Raw genomic sequence first — 15,386 nt, forward strand, 5'->3', positions numbered from 1 at the left:
CCTTTACTTTGCTTCTTTTATCAGATTGTTGCTTTTATTTTAGATCTTTAATAAGGAAGTTGATCTGATGAACACTAATTTGGAGATGTATGATACACTAGAAAGCAAAACAGACTCGCAAATCTAAGTACATGGAAATGGGAGAAATAGGGCCACTGTTTCCGGCAGCCTTACTGTCCCTTGCAGGGTGAAATTTTTTCCTCAAGTGGCAGAATGGTGAGCTAGACCAAGATCCTACAATGTATGCACTTATAGCTTATGATGTGTAGTAGAAATGAATTTTTCAAGTGTTGAGTAACATTTTGTTTTATTTTATTTTACAAATTATCTCTTTTTGCTGTTTAGGTGTCTGTTTATTGGAGTCTCAGTATTGATACTAGATATAGCTCTATGTGTTAGATATATGACTATGGCAATGTATGATTAAAAAATATGGCTGATATTTATATCTTGAAGCTTTATTATTTTAAAAGACACATTGCCATGAACCACTCTCCCACCTCCAAGATACTTGCTCTGGCTTCAAACACACCTATTGCATTGTTCTTGGCACCCTCTAAAGCAGTTCTAGAAGTCTCTTTAGTGAGTGTTTTTATTTGTGTTGTCATGGCTGCCTGGAAGTATTCAATCACTTAAAAGCATCTACCTTTCATGGTCTTTTCTTTGATTCTCATAGTAATAACTTGTATTTTTAAATAAGCTTTAAATCTATGATTTTTCCTTGTAAGTGTACCTGCCTCTCACTACTCCTGATATGTTTTTTATTTTTATTCCCTTGAAAATCTCCCCAATTCCTTTTTTATTTTTTTTCTGTGTTCCACGGGTATAATAGAAGTCAATTGTTTAATTTCCAAATGTTGGGGAGATTTTTAAAATTTATTTCTAGTTTAAATCTGTTGTTATTCTATAGTATTCTGTATAATTTTGATATTTTGAACTTTATTAAGACTCATTTTGTGGCTCAGCATATGATACATGTTATGGTTTAAATCTATACTAGCCCCAAAAGTCTACTGTGTTCAGAAGTAAGGGTTTTGGAAAACATTTGGATCATGGAGACATTATACTCATCAGTAGATTGATCCATTGTTGAGTCTCTACCTAAACGTGTTGTTAGGAGATAGGGAATGGTTGGAAGAGTTGTGACGCTAGGGACATGCCTAGGGAGGGTATATATCCCTCCTCAGCACCTCTCTTTTCTCTTTTTCCTGGCTGCTCTAAGGTGAGCAGCTCTCCTCTGCCATGTACTTCCACCACACTGTTTATGCCTTGGAACCAGCCAACCATGGTCAGAATCCCCCAAAACTGTGAGCCAAATTAAACCTCTACATCTAAGTTGTAGATGTCAGATATTTTGTCCCAGTGATGGAAAAGTGACTAATACAAAAAAATTGGTACCACAGTGGAATTGTTCCTATAACTGTCCCTAACTATGAAGCCTTAGGAATTTGATTTCGGGAGGAGTTTGGAAAGGTTTGGAGATGCAGGCTGGAGGAGCCTTAGAATGCTGTAAACAGAGATTGATGGGGAGTTCTGGTGAAAGCTCAGAAGAACAGAAAGTTAATATGAATGTAGAGAATAAAGGCCAGGCTCAGGTTTTAGTTGGAAACAAGGACTCTGTTGGCAATTAGACTAGATGTGATGTGTATTATACTGTAGCAGAAAATAGGTGTACATTTTGAGACTGCAGGAGACTGACATTAAGGACAGTAAGCTAATAATCTTGAGGAAATTTCAACAAATCCCAACATTCAGGATGTGGCATGTGTATTGCTGGCTGCTTTTACCTAGATTTATGATAAAAATTGGGAGCAAAAAGCAGGGAAGAAAATTTGAAAAAATTAACTTTGGATCCAGAAGAAACTACATGAAAGTTGGAAGCAAAAGAAATGTAGTTGCTGATGTAGTTCCATTAGAAAGCAAGTACTTTAAGAAGAAAGATACCTTGAGAACATCTGAGAAGTCAGCAAGACCATCAGAGGCTAAAAACTGAACATTTTCTTTGAGAACAGAATCTCTGTGGTATCTGCTCAAGCTGGGCCTCCTAGGGAATTGGTTCTCTGGCATTCATTTTACTGTACTCAACTATCCTGGCACTCAGAAAGAACTGTAGCCATGGTACAAGAGGGCCCAGCTACTCCTCAAGCTGGCATTCAAACTTGGCATTATCCATGTAATACTGGTTTTCAGGGAGGCAGAATGCAAGACTTATGGAGTCAGGGTGTCCTACTCCTAGATTTCAAAAGTAGTCTTGGAAAGCCAAGCAATGTGACCCTGAGGAGGCACTGCACAAAACTAAGAAAGTGAAGCCAAAGGTATAGGGGAGGCCCCAGGAAGTTGGAAATGCTAGAAATGTGGAATGTCTGCTGAGGAAAACCACTGGCAGTGAGCACAGCTAGCCCAAAAGAGAGGCCATGTAGACTACAACCACAAGGCCATGGTGGTGGGGCTGCCCAAGCCCTCTGGAACTTGTGTCTCAACACTATGTGCCCCGGATGCTAGATATGGGGCTAAAGGACTGAATGTTTGCCATGCTGGATTTGATCTTGCTTTACTCTGATTCCTTTCTACTCCTTTATTCCTCTCTTTGGAAATGGAAGTGTTTATCCTGTGCCACTGTATATTAGAAATATTTAATTTTTGCAGGGGCTTACAGCTAAGAATTTGTCTTGAGTCTCAAGGACTTTGGTCTTGGTCTTTTCAGCTCTATTGAAACTGCTAGGACTTTGGTGACTCTTAAAAATGGACACCGTGCTGGCTTGGACTCAGAGCCACCTCTGCTGTGCGGTCTGGCCCAAACTACGGGCCTCCTCTGGAGCCGCACCGTTTCCAGTGGGCGGCACTGATTGGCTGTGACACAGCACCAGGAGGGTAGCTGTGTGGGCGCCCCTGAGCACCATTGCCCCCCTTCCCCCAGCTATTAGATCCCCTGACTGAGCCAGTCCTTGGACGCACTCTGCAGAGGCATGGCGGGCTATAAAGGGTGGTGATTGATCCTATTATGTTCCTGATTGTATTGATAGAGATAAAGGATACAGATTGATTTGATAAGTTGTTTTTTCAATTATGAAAATGAGATTGTCTATAAGTCATTAGAGAATCAAAGACTGGGACGCAACGATACCAGGAAGATTAAATGACCCAGAGATAGAATCAAGGGCAACCCAACAGCAAAAATAAAGATGAGAAAACACTTAAGCAAGCCACAAAAACAGACTTCAAGTCCACCAATGGCAAACAGTAGGGCAAAGGAGGATGAAAAATTATATAGTGAACCTCTGGGACATTCAGAACTCACAGCACAGGAAGTAAAAAAACTGATCAATCAAGCTCTAGAAAAATTCAAAACAAATTATTTCCCAGATAACCATAGAGATGGTGAGCAAAATGAAAGACATGATTCGAGACTCCAGAACAGAAACTGACCAAAAAATAGATGAGCTTAGGAACATAATAGAAGCCATGAAGGCCCAGAATAAGAAAGAAATGGAAACAATGAATGTCCAACATAGGAAAGAAATGGAATCCATTAAACAGATTCAAACAGATATACAGGAGATTAAAAACTCTATTGAAAGCATACGCAACAGAATAAAAGATTGTGAAAATAGAATCTGATATAGAAGATAGGATAGCAGTGACCATGAAAAGAGAGGTCTCTTAAAAACAGTAAGGGATCATGAGAAATCGATCCAACAACTCCTAGATGATGCAAAGAAGAACAACATAAGACTGATAGGAATCCATGAAGTACCAGGAGAAAATGCAAATGACTTAAAAAAGCTGTTCAAAGAATTAATGACAGAAAACTTCCAAACAGAGGAGAAGAATTAGACATACAGATAATCATGGCATATAGGACACCAACTAGCCATGATCAAAAAAAATCTACACCTAGATATATAATAATCAAGATCCCAGAAACCCAACAGAAGAACAAAATACTACAAGCAGTAAGAGAAAAGAAACAAATCACATGCAAAGGAAAGCCCATCAGAATCACAGCAGACTTTTCAACACAAACCCTCAGGTAAAGGAGAGCCTGGAGTGAGGTATTTCAAGTCCTAAAAGAAAAAACCTAAAAACAAGACTGATGTATCCAGCAAAACTCTCTTTCAAAATATATGGAGAAAAAAGATACTTCCATGGCAAAGAACACTTGAGAAACTTCATGAATACTAAACCAGCACTAAAAAGAATTTTTAACAATATCCTAGAAGAAGACAATGAAGATCACAACACCAGGAGGCCCGACAGAGCAAATCAAATAGCCAAGGCAAGAAACTAAAAAGGAGAAGACAAAAAATAAAAAAAGTCAGCAAAAGGACAATAACATGACAATAATAAGTCAGTACATATCAATTATAAATATCAATGTCAATGGCTCAATTCACCAATCAAGAGAAATAGATTGGCAGAATAGATTAAGAAGCAAAATCCAACAATATGTTGTATACAAGAAACACGCCTAGTGCAAAAAGAAGCCCATAGACTGAAAGTGAAAGGATGGAAAACAATTCTGCATGCAACAGGAGCCCAGAAAAAAGCAGGGGTAACAATCTTATTTGCAGACAAAGCAAACTTCATACCAAAACTGATTAAGAGAGACAAAGAAGGCCAAAACATCCTTGTAAAGGGAACAATCCAAGAGGAAGATGACAATCATAAACATATATGCACCAAATATAAATGCCCCCAACTATGTAAAACAAGTAACATGAAAAACCAAATAACCACTAAAACAATTGTAGTGGGGGATCTGAATATCACTTTACCACAAATAGACAGATCATCTAGGCAAAAAATCAACAATGAAATACTAGAACTGAACCAAGCTTTTGAACGTAGGGACTTATTAGATGTCTATAGAGTGTTCCACCCCACAAAATCAGAATATACATTCTTTTCAGCTGCACATGGGTCATTCTCCAAGATAGATCACATACTAGCTCACAAAACAGGTTTGAATAAATGCAAAAGAATTGAAGTTATTCCCTGTATAGTATCAGATCACAGTGCAATAAAGCTGGAGATCAATAGCACAAGAAACTGTAGGAAATTCACAAACACATGGAAATTGAACAACACTCTCCTGAACAATCAATGGATCACAGAGGAAATTAAAGAAGAAATCAGACAGTTTTTAAAAATAAATGAAAATGCCCATACAACATACAGGAATCTATGGGACACAATGAAAGCAGTTCTGCGTGGAAAATTCATAACACTGAATGCCCACACTAGGAAAACAGAGCAAGCTCAAATAAACAACTTAATGATGACTATTAGACTCCTAGAAAAACAAGAGCAAGAAAAACCCAAAGCTCAAACAAGAGAAGAAATTATGAAGATTAGAGCAGAAATCAATGCAATGGAAACTAAGAAAATTATACAAAAAATAAATGAATCGAAGAGTTGGTTTTTTGAAAGAATAAATAAAATTGATAAACCCTTAGCAAACCTTATCAAAAAAAGGAAAGAAAAGGCCCAGATTCAAGCTATCAGGAATGAAAAAGACAAAGTCACAACAGATCCCACAGAAGTCCAGAGAATCATTAATACATACTATGAGAACCTGTACTCTAATAAAATGGAAAACACAGAAGAAATGCACAGATTTCTAGATACTTATGAATTACCAAAGTTGAATGAAGAAGATAAAAACATTTTAAACACCCCTATCACGATCAATGAAATTGAAAATGTAATTAAAAACTGACCAACAAAGAAAAGCCCAGGTCCTGATGGATTCACTGCTGAATTTTATAAGACATTTAGAGAAGATGTACTGCCATTACTCGTCAGACTTTTCAATGAAATTGAAAGAGAAGCAATACTTCCAAATTCATTCCTGGAAGCAAATATTACTTTGATTCCCAAACCTGGAAAAGATGTAACTAAAAAAGAGAACTACAGGCCAATCTCCTTAATGAATCTAGATGCAAAAATCCTCAAAAAGATACTAGCAAATAGAATGCAGAGGATCATCAAGAAGATCATACATCCTGACCAAGTCAGATTTATTCCATGGAAGCAAGGATGGCTCAACATACGTAATCAATAAATATAATACACTATATTAACAAAGTCAAGGACAAGAACCACATGATCCTCTCAATAGATGCAGAAAAAGCATTTGACAAAATTCAACACCCATTCATGATAAAAACTCTGCAAAAAATTGGGATAGATGGTCTGTGTCTCAACTTAATAAAGGCTATCTATGATAAACCAACAGCCATCATATTAAATGGCCAAAAACTAAAAACCTTCATGTTAAAATCAGGAACAAGACAAGGATGTCCACTATCACCACTCCTCTTCGATATAGTTCTGGAAACATTAGCTATAGCAATTAGACAAGAGAAAGAAATTAAAGCAATAAAGATAGGAAAGGAAGAAGTTAAACTGGCATTATTTGCTGATGATATGATACTCTACATTGAAGACCCAAAAAACTCCACCAAAAGACTTCTAGACTTAATTGACACTTTTAGCAGAGTAGCTGGATACAAGGTCAACACCCAAAAATCAACAGACTTCTTGAAAACAAATAACAGACTCACTGAGAAAGAAATTAGGGAAACAATTCCTTTCACAATATCACCCCCAAAAAATGAAGTATCTGGTAATCAATCTAACAAAAGAAGCAAAAGACCTCTACACTGAAAACTATAGCACCCTGAAAAAAGAGATCGAGGAAGATATAAGAAAATGGAAACATGTCCCCTGCTCCTGGGTAGGAAGAATCAACATAGTGAAAATGGCCATATTACCAAAACTGCTAGACAGATTCAATGTAATGCCAATTGAAATCCCAACACTATACTTCACAGAACTAGAAAGAAGAATCCAAAAATTCATTTGGAACCATAAGAGACCTAGAATAGCAAAAGCCATCCTAGGCAACAGACACATGGCAGCGGGTATAACAATTCCCAATTTGAAACTATACTACAAAGCTACTGTTATAAAAACAGCATGGTACTGGCAAAGAAACAGACCTGAAGGTCCGTGGAACAGATTGGAAGACACAAAAACAACTCCAGATGCACTTAGCTTCCTCATCTTTGACAAAGGAGCTGAAAGTTCCCACTTAAGGAAAGATAGCGTCTTTAATAAATGGTGTTGGAAAAACTGGATCTCAGCCTGCAAAAGATTAAAACTCGACCCTTATCTGTCACCAGGCACTAAATTAAAATCAAAGTGGATTAAAGATCTAAATATAAAAACAGAAGCATTAAACTTGCTGGAAGATAAATTAGGCAGAACTCTGGAAGACATGGCATAGGAAAAGACTTTATGAACAAATCCTCAGTAGCATGGGAACTACCAGAAAGAATCAACAACTGGGATCTCATCTTATTAAAAAGCTTCTGCACTGCAAAAGAAACCATCAACAGAACTAAGAGACAACCTACAATGTGGGAAAAACTTTTTACCAGCTGCTCCTCAGACAAAGGACTATTATCTAAAATATATAAAGAACTCAAAACAACCAGCCCCCGCAAATATAAAAACCCAATTCAAAAATGGGCATCTGAAATGAACAGACATTTCTCAGACAAAGAAATAAAAGCAGCAAATAAATATATGAAAAAGTGCTCCACATCACTGGTCATTCGAGAGATGCAGATGAAAACAACACTGAGATTTCACTTCACCCCTCAAAGGATGGCTGCTATCAAGAAATCACACAATAACAAATGTTGGTGGGGTTGTGGGGAGAAAGGAACCCTTCTGCATTGTTGGTGGGAGTGCAGACTAGTGCAACCACTATGGAAGTCAATATGGAGATACCTCAAAGAACTAGGATTAGAGGTTCCATTTGATCCAGCCATCCCTCTGTTGGGTATCTTTCCAAAAGAATTAAAGGAATCATACCACAGTGATATATGTGCGCCCATGTTTATAGTGGAACAGTTTGTAATAGCTAAAACTTGGAAACAGCCCATCTGTCCATCAGTTGGAAACTGGATAAAGAAGATGTGGTTTTTCTATAAAATGGAGTACTACTCAGCCATAAAGAATGAGAAAGTAGATTCATTCATAGGTAAATGGGTACATTTTGAGGATATACTCCTAAGTGAAATAAATAAGTCACACATGTGCAAATACTGAATAATTTCTCCGGTATGAAAAACTAAAATAGTACTCAAGATCCTAACAGGACAATTAGCAACGTGAAATAGGAATAAAAGGACCAAAGTTGTAGGGACAGTGAGAAGGATAGGGAAAGGGGAACAAGGGAAAAGGAAAAAAATATGAGAAAATGTAAAAATGGAATTAAAGTGTTTGAAGGTGGTGAGGGGAGGGGGGGGTGAAGGGTGGGTGGGGACAAGGGGAAAAATGAGAACCAAGACCTGGCATGTAAAGGTACAAGACCCCAGTAATGAATGTAACTGCACTGTCTACCTAGAATGTACCAGTTGGACACCGTGACATTTCTGACTTGGAGCCGGCAAACCATGGGCTTCATTCTCCAAAACCATGAGTCAAATTAAAACTTCTACTTTATTGAGATGTGTGGATATTTTGTACCAGTGACAAAAAAGTAACCAGGTGAATGTTCCATGGAAACATATGTTTGTTTAAAATAGTTATTCTATCTATCTTCGGTCTTGTCAATATTCTTTTGTTAAATTTTAACATTATTATGCCTTCTTCATGAAGTGACTTTTTTTGGTGGGGGTACCAGGGGTCAAACTCAGGTCCATGCTCTTGCAAGGCAGGCAGCAGAACTGCTGAGCTAAATCCCTGGCCCATGAAGTGACTTTTTTATCATTATAAAATATCTCTTTCTATCTATGACAATACTACTTCTTTTGAAATCTACTTTATCTGATATTAAGTGTCACACTGGCTTTCTTATTATTGGTTTTTTATCCTCTTAATTTCAACATATCAGTGTACTTATACATATACATTTCATAAATAGTATATAATTAGGGTTTTATTTAAAATTTTCATTTTTCTGCCTTTTAATTATAATTCTTATAATTTATACTTAAATGTGAATAATAACATGGCTGACTTTATGTGTACCATCTTGCTACTTATTTTCTGTTTTTTCCATCTGTTCTTCCTTTGATCTTTATTTCGTATCTTCTTTTGGAATAAGTAGGTTCAGTAATTCTGTCTCATCTTTTCTATTTGATTATTAACTCTATCTCTTTTCGGCCAGGAGTTACACATGTATTACGTCCTTAAGTTAGCATAATCTATACTTACATGTAAACTAAGAAGCTTCAATATTATAATTATATTTATCACCATCTATAGTTTGTACTATTTTTGCCATTTTACACTTACCTACTTTTTCTTTCCTTTTTTCTCCATTTCCAGTGTTTTTTTTCTTCCTATACAGCCCAGTTTTCTCTCAACCTGAAGAATTACCTTTATTATTTTTTATACTGTAGATTTGCTGTTAACAGATTATCTCATCTTTTGTCATTTGAAATATCTTTACTTTGCATTCATTTTGGCGGCTCTTATCACCAGCTGTAGGATTTTACACTGAAAATATCCTTCTTTGACACTTCAAAACATAATTCCATTTTTCTTGGTTTCGATTGTTTCTTGTAAGAATCCATAATTGTTGTCTCCCTTCTGTAACATCAATTACATGTTTGTTAGATTGCTTGTTATTATTTTATGAATCACTGATACATTGTTTAGGTTTGTCGTTGTTCATTACTTTGTTTTTACTCTTTTGCGGGGAGGGGATAATTTCTCTTGACTTGTTTTCAAATTCCTGCATCCTTTCTCCTACTGCATTCAATCTTCTGTTAACCCCATCCAATACGTTTTTTTGGTCAGATATTTCATTATTAGTGCTACAATTTTTACTTAAATTTTAAATTTTTTACATTTTCTGTTTCTCTGTTAAACTTGTTCACTAATTTTGTGCATCTTGTTCTCTAGATGTTTGACATTTCTTTTAGTTTTAAGATTCTGGTCTGCTAAGTACTCTGAGCTATCTGTCCATCTGCTTGTTAAATTGCCAGTGAATTCTATTGTATATGAGTTTCCTCCAGATTCTAGTTAGCACAATCAGCTCTCGCTAGGAATTTTACTTATCTCTTGTTGAATCCAAAATAATCTTTTCATCTTTATACATATATATGTTTTTATACATATATGTGTGTGTTTAACTGCTTACTATTAAAGGGTTTGTTTTCTGGAAATGACTTCATCAAAACTACTTTACATCTACTGCTCTTTTGTATCCACTTCATTAGTATGATTTTTATTTTATCTTATTTTTTCTGCTATCGTGGGGCAATGACCACCTATGACTTTTTACATCCAAGCTCCAATGTAAAAGGTATGTATTCATTCTTGCCTGCATTTTTTGACCGTCCTCAGAATTTCAAAGATACACACAAAAACCCATATATAATTATAAGGAAGTGAGTTGCTACTGAAGAAAGGCAGAGGAGTGACATGGATTTATGATCCCTAGATTAAAGTGGTGAGAAGAAACTGTAACTTTTTAAATATTATTATAGTTTAAATCTAAAATGCCCCCAAATTCTCATGTGTTTGGAAGTGAAGCTTTTGGAAGGCGAATGGATCATGGGGGCATTGGTTAGTTCATAGCTGTGTGCTATGAGGAGATGCAGGCCTGGTCAAAAGAGGTAGGTCACCAGAGGTGTGAACTGGAAGGTGTATTCTTGTCCCTGACTCTTCCCTTCTCTCTCTGCTTCCTGGCTGCCATGAAGGAGCAGCTCTCCTCCATCAAGTCCTTCTACCATGTCATTTCTTCCTTGAAGCAAGCCAAGCATGGACTAAACCCACTGAACCAGGAGCCTGTTCTTCATGAAGTTGCAAGTGCCATGTATTTTGACTCAGTGACAGGAAAGTGACTAGTACAAAGGTGGGTGTTATAGTCTAGACTAAAGACAACAACCTGAACTGAATGTATTTTAGAGGAATGTAGAAGGGAGAACCAACGTAAGAAATCAAGAGCTGTACCTATTGCACTAGTGATGAAATAGAATGGAGATTATTAATAAGGAAAAAAAAGACTACAGGATTGTCTAGTGTCAGTTTGTGAACCTGTCATATGATTTTTAACATTCAGTAGGTTTTGAGATTTCTCAGCAGAGAAGTTTAGAGAGTAGTGTTAAAGTAGTCTTTAAAAATATTAGCCTAGAAATGGCAAGGAGAATAGGTTAAAGAAGAAAATAAATTTAAGTAAAGGAAAGCCACCTGAAAGGATGTTGACACAATACACAGGACTTACTAAATCCTTAGACTAGTATGGTTTAGCAAAAATGGAGCTAAAACAATAATAACGATAGGAAATAATTATTATAAGAAACTTTAAATACATTTATCCCTTTATTATGAAGGGGCATATCACTGTCAGCCTAAGGATTAATTTGAGTTTGTGGCAAGTTTTATCATATTCAAAGTTACTAAACAGTTCTATAATTTGGTACTATATTACTAAGTGATTATTTAATGTACAATAGGAAAATAAACCCATTTAAATGATTAAAAGCTTCAGAACATCTGAATTGGAATTCAAGCTAATAAATGAAACCTCATTAAGTCTGAAAAAAATCTTTATTAAAAATACTTTAATGGAGATAGAATTATTGTTTCAATAATGTAAAAAATCAGTGCAATTAAGTATGCAATTAGAATAGGTAAAGAATTCTTCAATTGAAAGAATTTTCAAACACTATCATGAAAATATATTTCTAGACATATTCAGACATTGCAGCAAAGACTTTATCCAATATGAATATGGACCTTGAATTATTTTTTTATTTTATTGAATGTATTGGTACAATCTAGGTCTACAATACAGTTACATTCATTAATGGTATCCTGTACCTTCACATGACAGTTCTTGGTTCTAACAATTTTGGGCTTTGTGGACCATATAGTTTCTATCACAGTTACCCCACTCTGTCATTGAAGCATGAAAGTAGCTATAAACAATGTAAAAGACTCAGCATGACTTTCGTGTAGTAAAACTTTGTTTACGAAGTGGGCTTGATTTTGCTTGTGGATGATAATTTGTCAAACACTGTTCTACAGAGTCAGTCTGTATGCGAGAATCCTGTAAGAGTTAACCTTCAAGTATAGTCTAGGACAATGCCCTCCAACAGAAATGTAATGTGACCCATATAGCAATTTTTAAGTTGACATGTCAGGACTAACACTTATAACTCTGTTTTTTAAAAGAGGTGAAACTAATTTTTTTAATTTATCATTTTTTATTTGTTTTATTTTATTTTTAATTGAGTTTATTGGTACATTTTAGGTATACAGTACAGTTATATTCATTATTGATCTTGTACTTTACAAACACTTTATTTCCATTTTTTCATTTTCTCATATTTTTTTCTTTTCCCTTATTCCCTTTCCCCTACCCTTCCCACTTTCCCTACACCCTTAGCCCTTTTCTTCCTATTTCACATTGTCAATTATATCATTAGGATATTATGTACTGTTATAGTTTATTCACACCAGAGAAACTATTCGGTATTTACACATTTGTGACTTATTTATTTCACTTAGGAGTATATCCTCAATATGTATCCATTTTCCTATGAATGAATCAAATTTCTCATTCTTTATGGCTGAGTAGTACCCAATACATAAAAATATGATTCCAACGTTTAATATAGAAATACCAATGAAATATATTACATTTGTAAATATGAAACACTCATCATTCAGTGTATGTTTTATATTTATGACACATCTTCTTGGACCAGCTAAACTTTAAGTGCTCATTAGCCACGTATGGCTCGTGCCTACGCTATTAGAAGTGTAGCTCTAAGGTCATCATTCTCATGACCTGAATGCACATCCCTCTGTGGCTCTTATACATTTTTTATTCTAACCCACCTTCATACCCCTTCTTATTCCCACAAAATCCTTCCTCTACGTACTCTAGAACTTGTGGTCTCTTGTTAGAAAAACACAAAACAAAAAGCTGCCTTCTATTATTAGCCTCATCCCAAAAATAGTCCTTTCAATTACTGCTCCAACTGAATCTTGATTAGCCTTTAAGACCGTGCCTCTCCTCTTGCTGTACCAAGTGGTAACTGCTTTTTCTCACATATTTTGAGGGGCTTGAGGAGGGATAAATGATGTCCTTTATCTTCATTGCTCCATTCTAGCACTTTATCATCCTCCTCCTCCCAATTTTTTTTTTTTTTTTGGAATCAGGTGCTCTTACAATTTAGATATAGAATATCTCTCAAAAGTCTCATGTGTTCAGAGGTGTGACTTTTGGAAGATGAGTGGATCGTGGGGCACTATACTCATCAGTTGAGTGGTCTATTGATGACTTTATAGCTAAAAGTGCTGTTAGGTGGGACCTGGTTGGAAGAGAAGTATCACTGTGGACCTATCTTTGGAGAGCATATCTCCTTCCTTGGGTCCTCCTTTCTCTCTGCTTTCTGGCTGCCATAAGATAAGCAGCCTTACTCTGCCATGCCCTTCCACCACACTGTTTCTGTCTTGGAGCCAGATAACCACCGACCATGAGCCAAATCAAACCCCTCCATTAAACTGTGATTGTTTGGTATTGTGTCCCAGCAATGGGATAGATGCCAGTAAATGTTGGTACCTACTATCTCTCCTGTTTAGTGGCCATCTGTTCAGTCTCCTAGCTGAATGATTTATGTAGTGAGTACTTGATTCATTGTATCCTCTCTACTATCATACTTCAGCATCTGTTTGACTCTTTGATGTTCTTAGTTCCACTCATCTTTTCTCAGATACCTACTATATAATATATATATATATATACTATATACACGCTATATAGTGTATAAAAATCTGTATTCAAGAGTCTCATCTCAAAGAAATGCTTCCAGATGACTAAAATTTTAGTATCCATATGCCAGTACTTCAACTTCATTGTATCCACCTATTAAGTGATTTCAACCCCATATTCACCTTCCTTGTATGATCATCCCTATTCCCAGTGTTAAATTTCAAAGTTTTCCCCTATAATCAGTCTATTGCACATCCTCCTGCTTCTCATTTCCTCACTATTCTGGCTGCTAACTCTGAAGTTAGTATATCCTACTCATCACCTCTCGTTCTTTCCTGAACAGATAAATAGGGTTAAGAGAAAATATAAAACCATGCTGACTTCTCTAGTTTAAAACTTTTTACTACATCTATTTGCAATTTTTAAAATGATATTAAAATAATAGTATCTGTGAACAAACAGTAATGATTGTTAATTATCTCCCCACCTCTATTTATAGGTACTAGTTCAACTGCTTTTCTAATTGCAATGCTGTATATTCAGAGTGAAAGTGTATTTATAAACTGTATGAAACTAAAAAAAAATAGGAATAAAACCATTTTCTTACAAAAAGAAAGCTTTTTTCTACAAATCTTAAATTATCCTTAGTATTATACATTCCCAGTTGATAACCCCATATCTTATTTCACTGAGAAATTAGAAACTATCAGAAGAGAAATGGTTTCTCCCACAAACAAGTCTATTACATGTAAATACTACTTTCCCTGATGTTATAATGAATAGCATGCATGTTTATGCTCTCATCTAAGGCCAAGGCCTTGACTTGGGAGTTGGATGCCATTTCTTCTGTACTGAAAGCTTTGATCCCCACAATTATACACTCTCTGTTACATATCATTCTTTTCCTTTTCTAATAGACTCATTCTTAACAATATATAAACATTGTTTTAGTCACTTTCTCATCACTGAGACATAATACCTGGAACTCTTAAAGGAGGAAAGTTTTATTTTGGCTCATGCTTCACTCCCTAGGTGGCTGGCTTCAAGGCAGGAGGCATTGTGGAGGAGTAGCTGCTCACCTCATGGCAAGGTGAGACAGGAACCTGGAGGGAGGGAGGGATCAACTCTTCCAGGCCATGCCACAATTTACTTGCCTCCTCCTACTAGACCCCACCTCCCAACAGGAAGTTAGCTATAAATCCCCATATCCAGTCACCTTATGAGGGTCAGCTAATGAGTACATAAGGCTCCTAGGTGACATCTAGGTATAAATAATAACAAACCTGCTTTGTTTGCTTCCAACTTAAAACATTCCTTCATCCCAATAACTCTCCAATTAATATTTCTCTGTCCTTTTTTTCTTTTTGAGTTTCTGAGTTTCCTTTCCCATCAAATAGAGTTGTCAACGCTTAATGAGTTTTTGCCACCATTATCCCTCATAATTCGCTCCAATTAAGTTTTTGTCCTTATTTCTCTTCCAGAGATGTTTTATCAAGGTGGCCAATGATGTCCATCTTGCCAAAGTAATCAATTCTCAGTTCTCATTTTATACCATAGAATAACCTCCTTTTTCAACTGTTTTTTTGTTAGTGGTGGTGATTTGTTAGTGGTGGCTTCTCTCCTGTAGCACTGCCCTTTG

Source organism: Fukomys damarensis, unplaced genomic scaffold (assembly GCF_012274545.1).
Source record: "Fukomys damarensis isolate Sample0158 unplaced genomic scaffold, DMR_v1.0_HiC HiC_scaffold_32, whole genome shotgun sequence".
Lineage (NCBI taxonomy): Eukaryota > Metazoa > Chordata > Mammalia > Rodentia > Bathyergidae > Fukomys > Fukomys damarensis.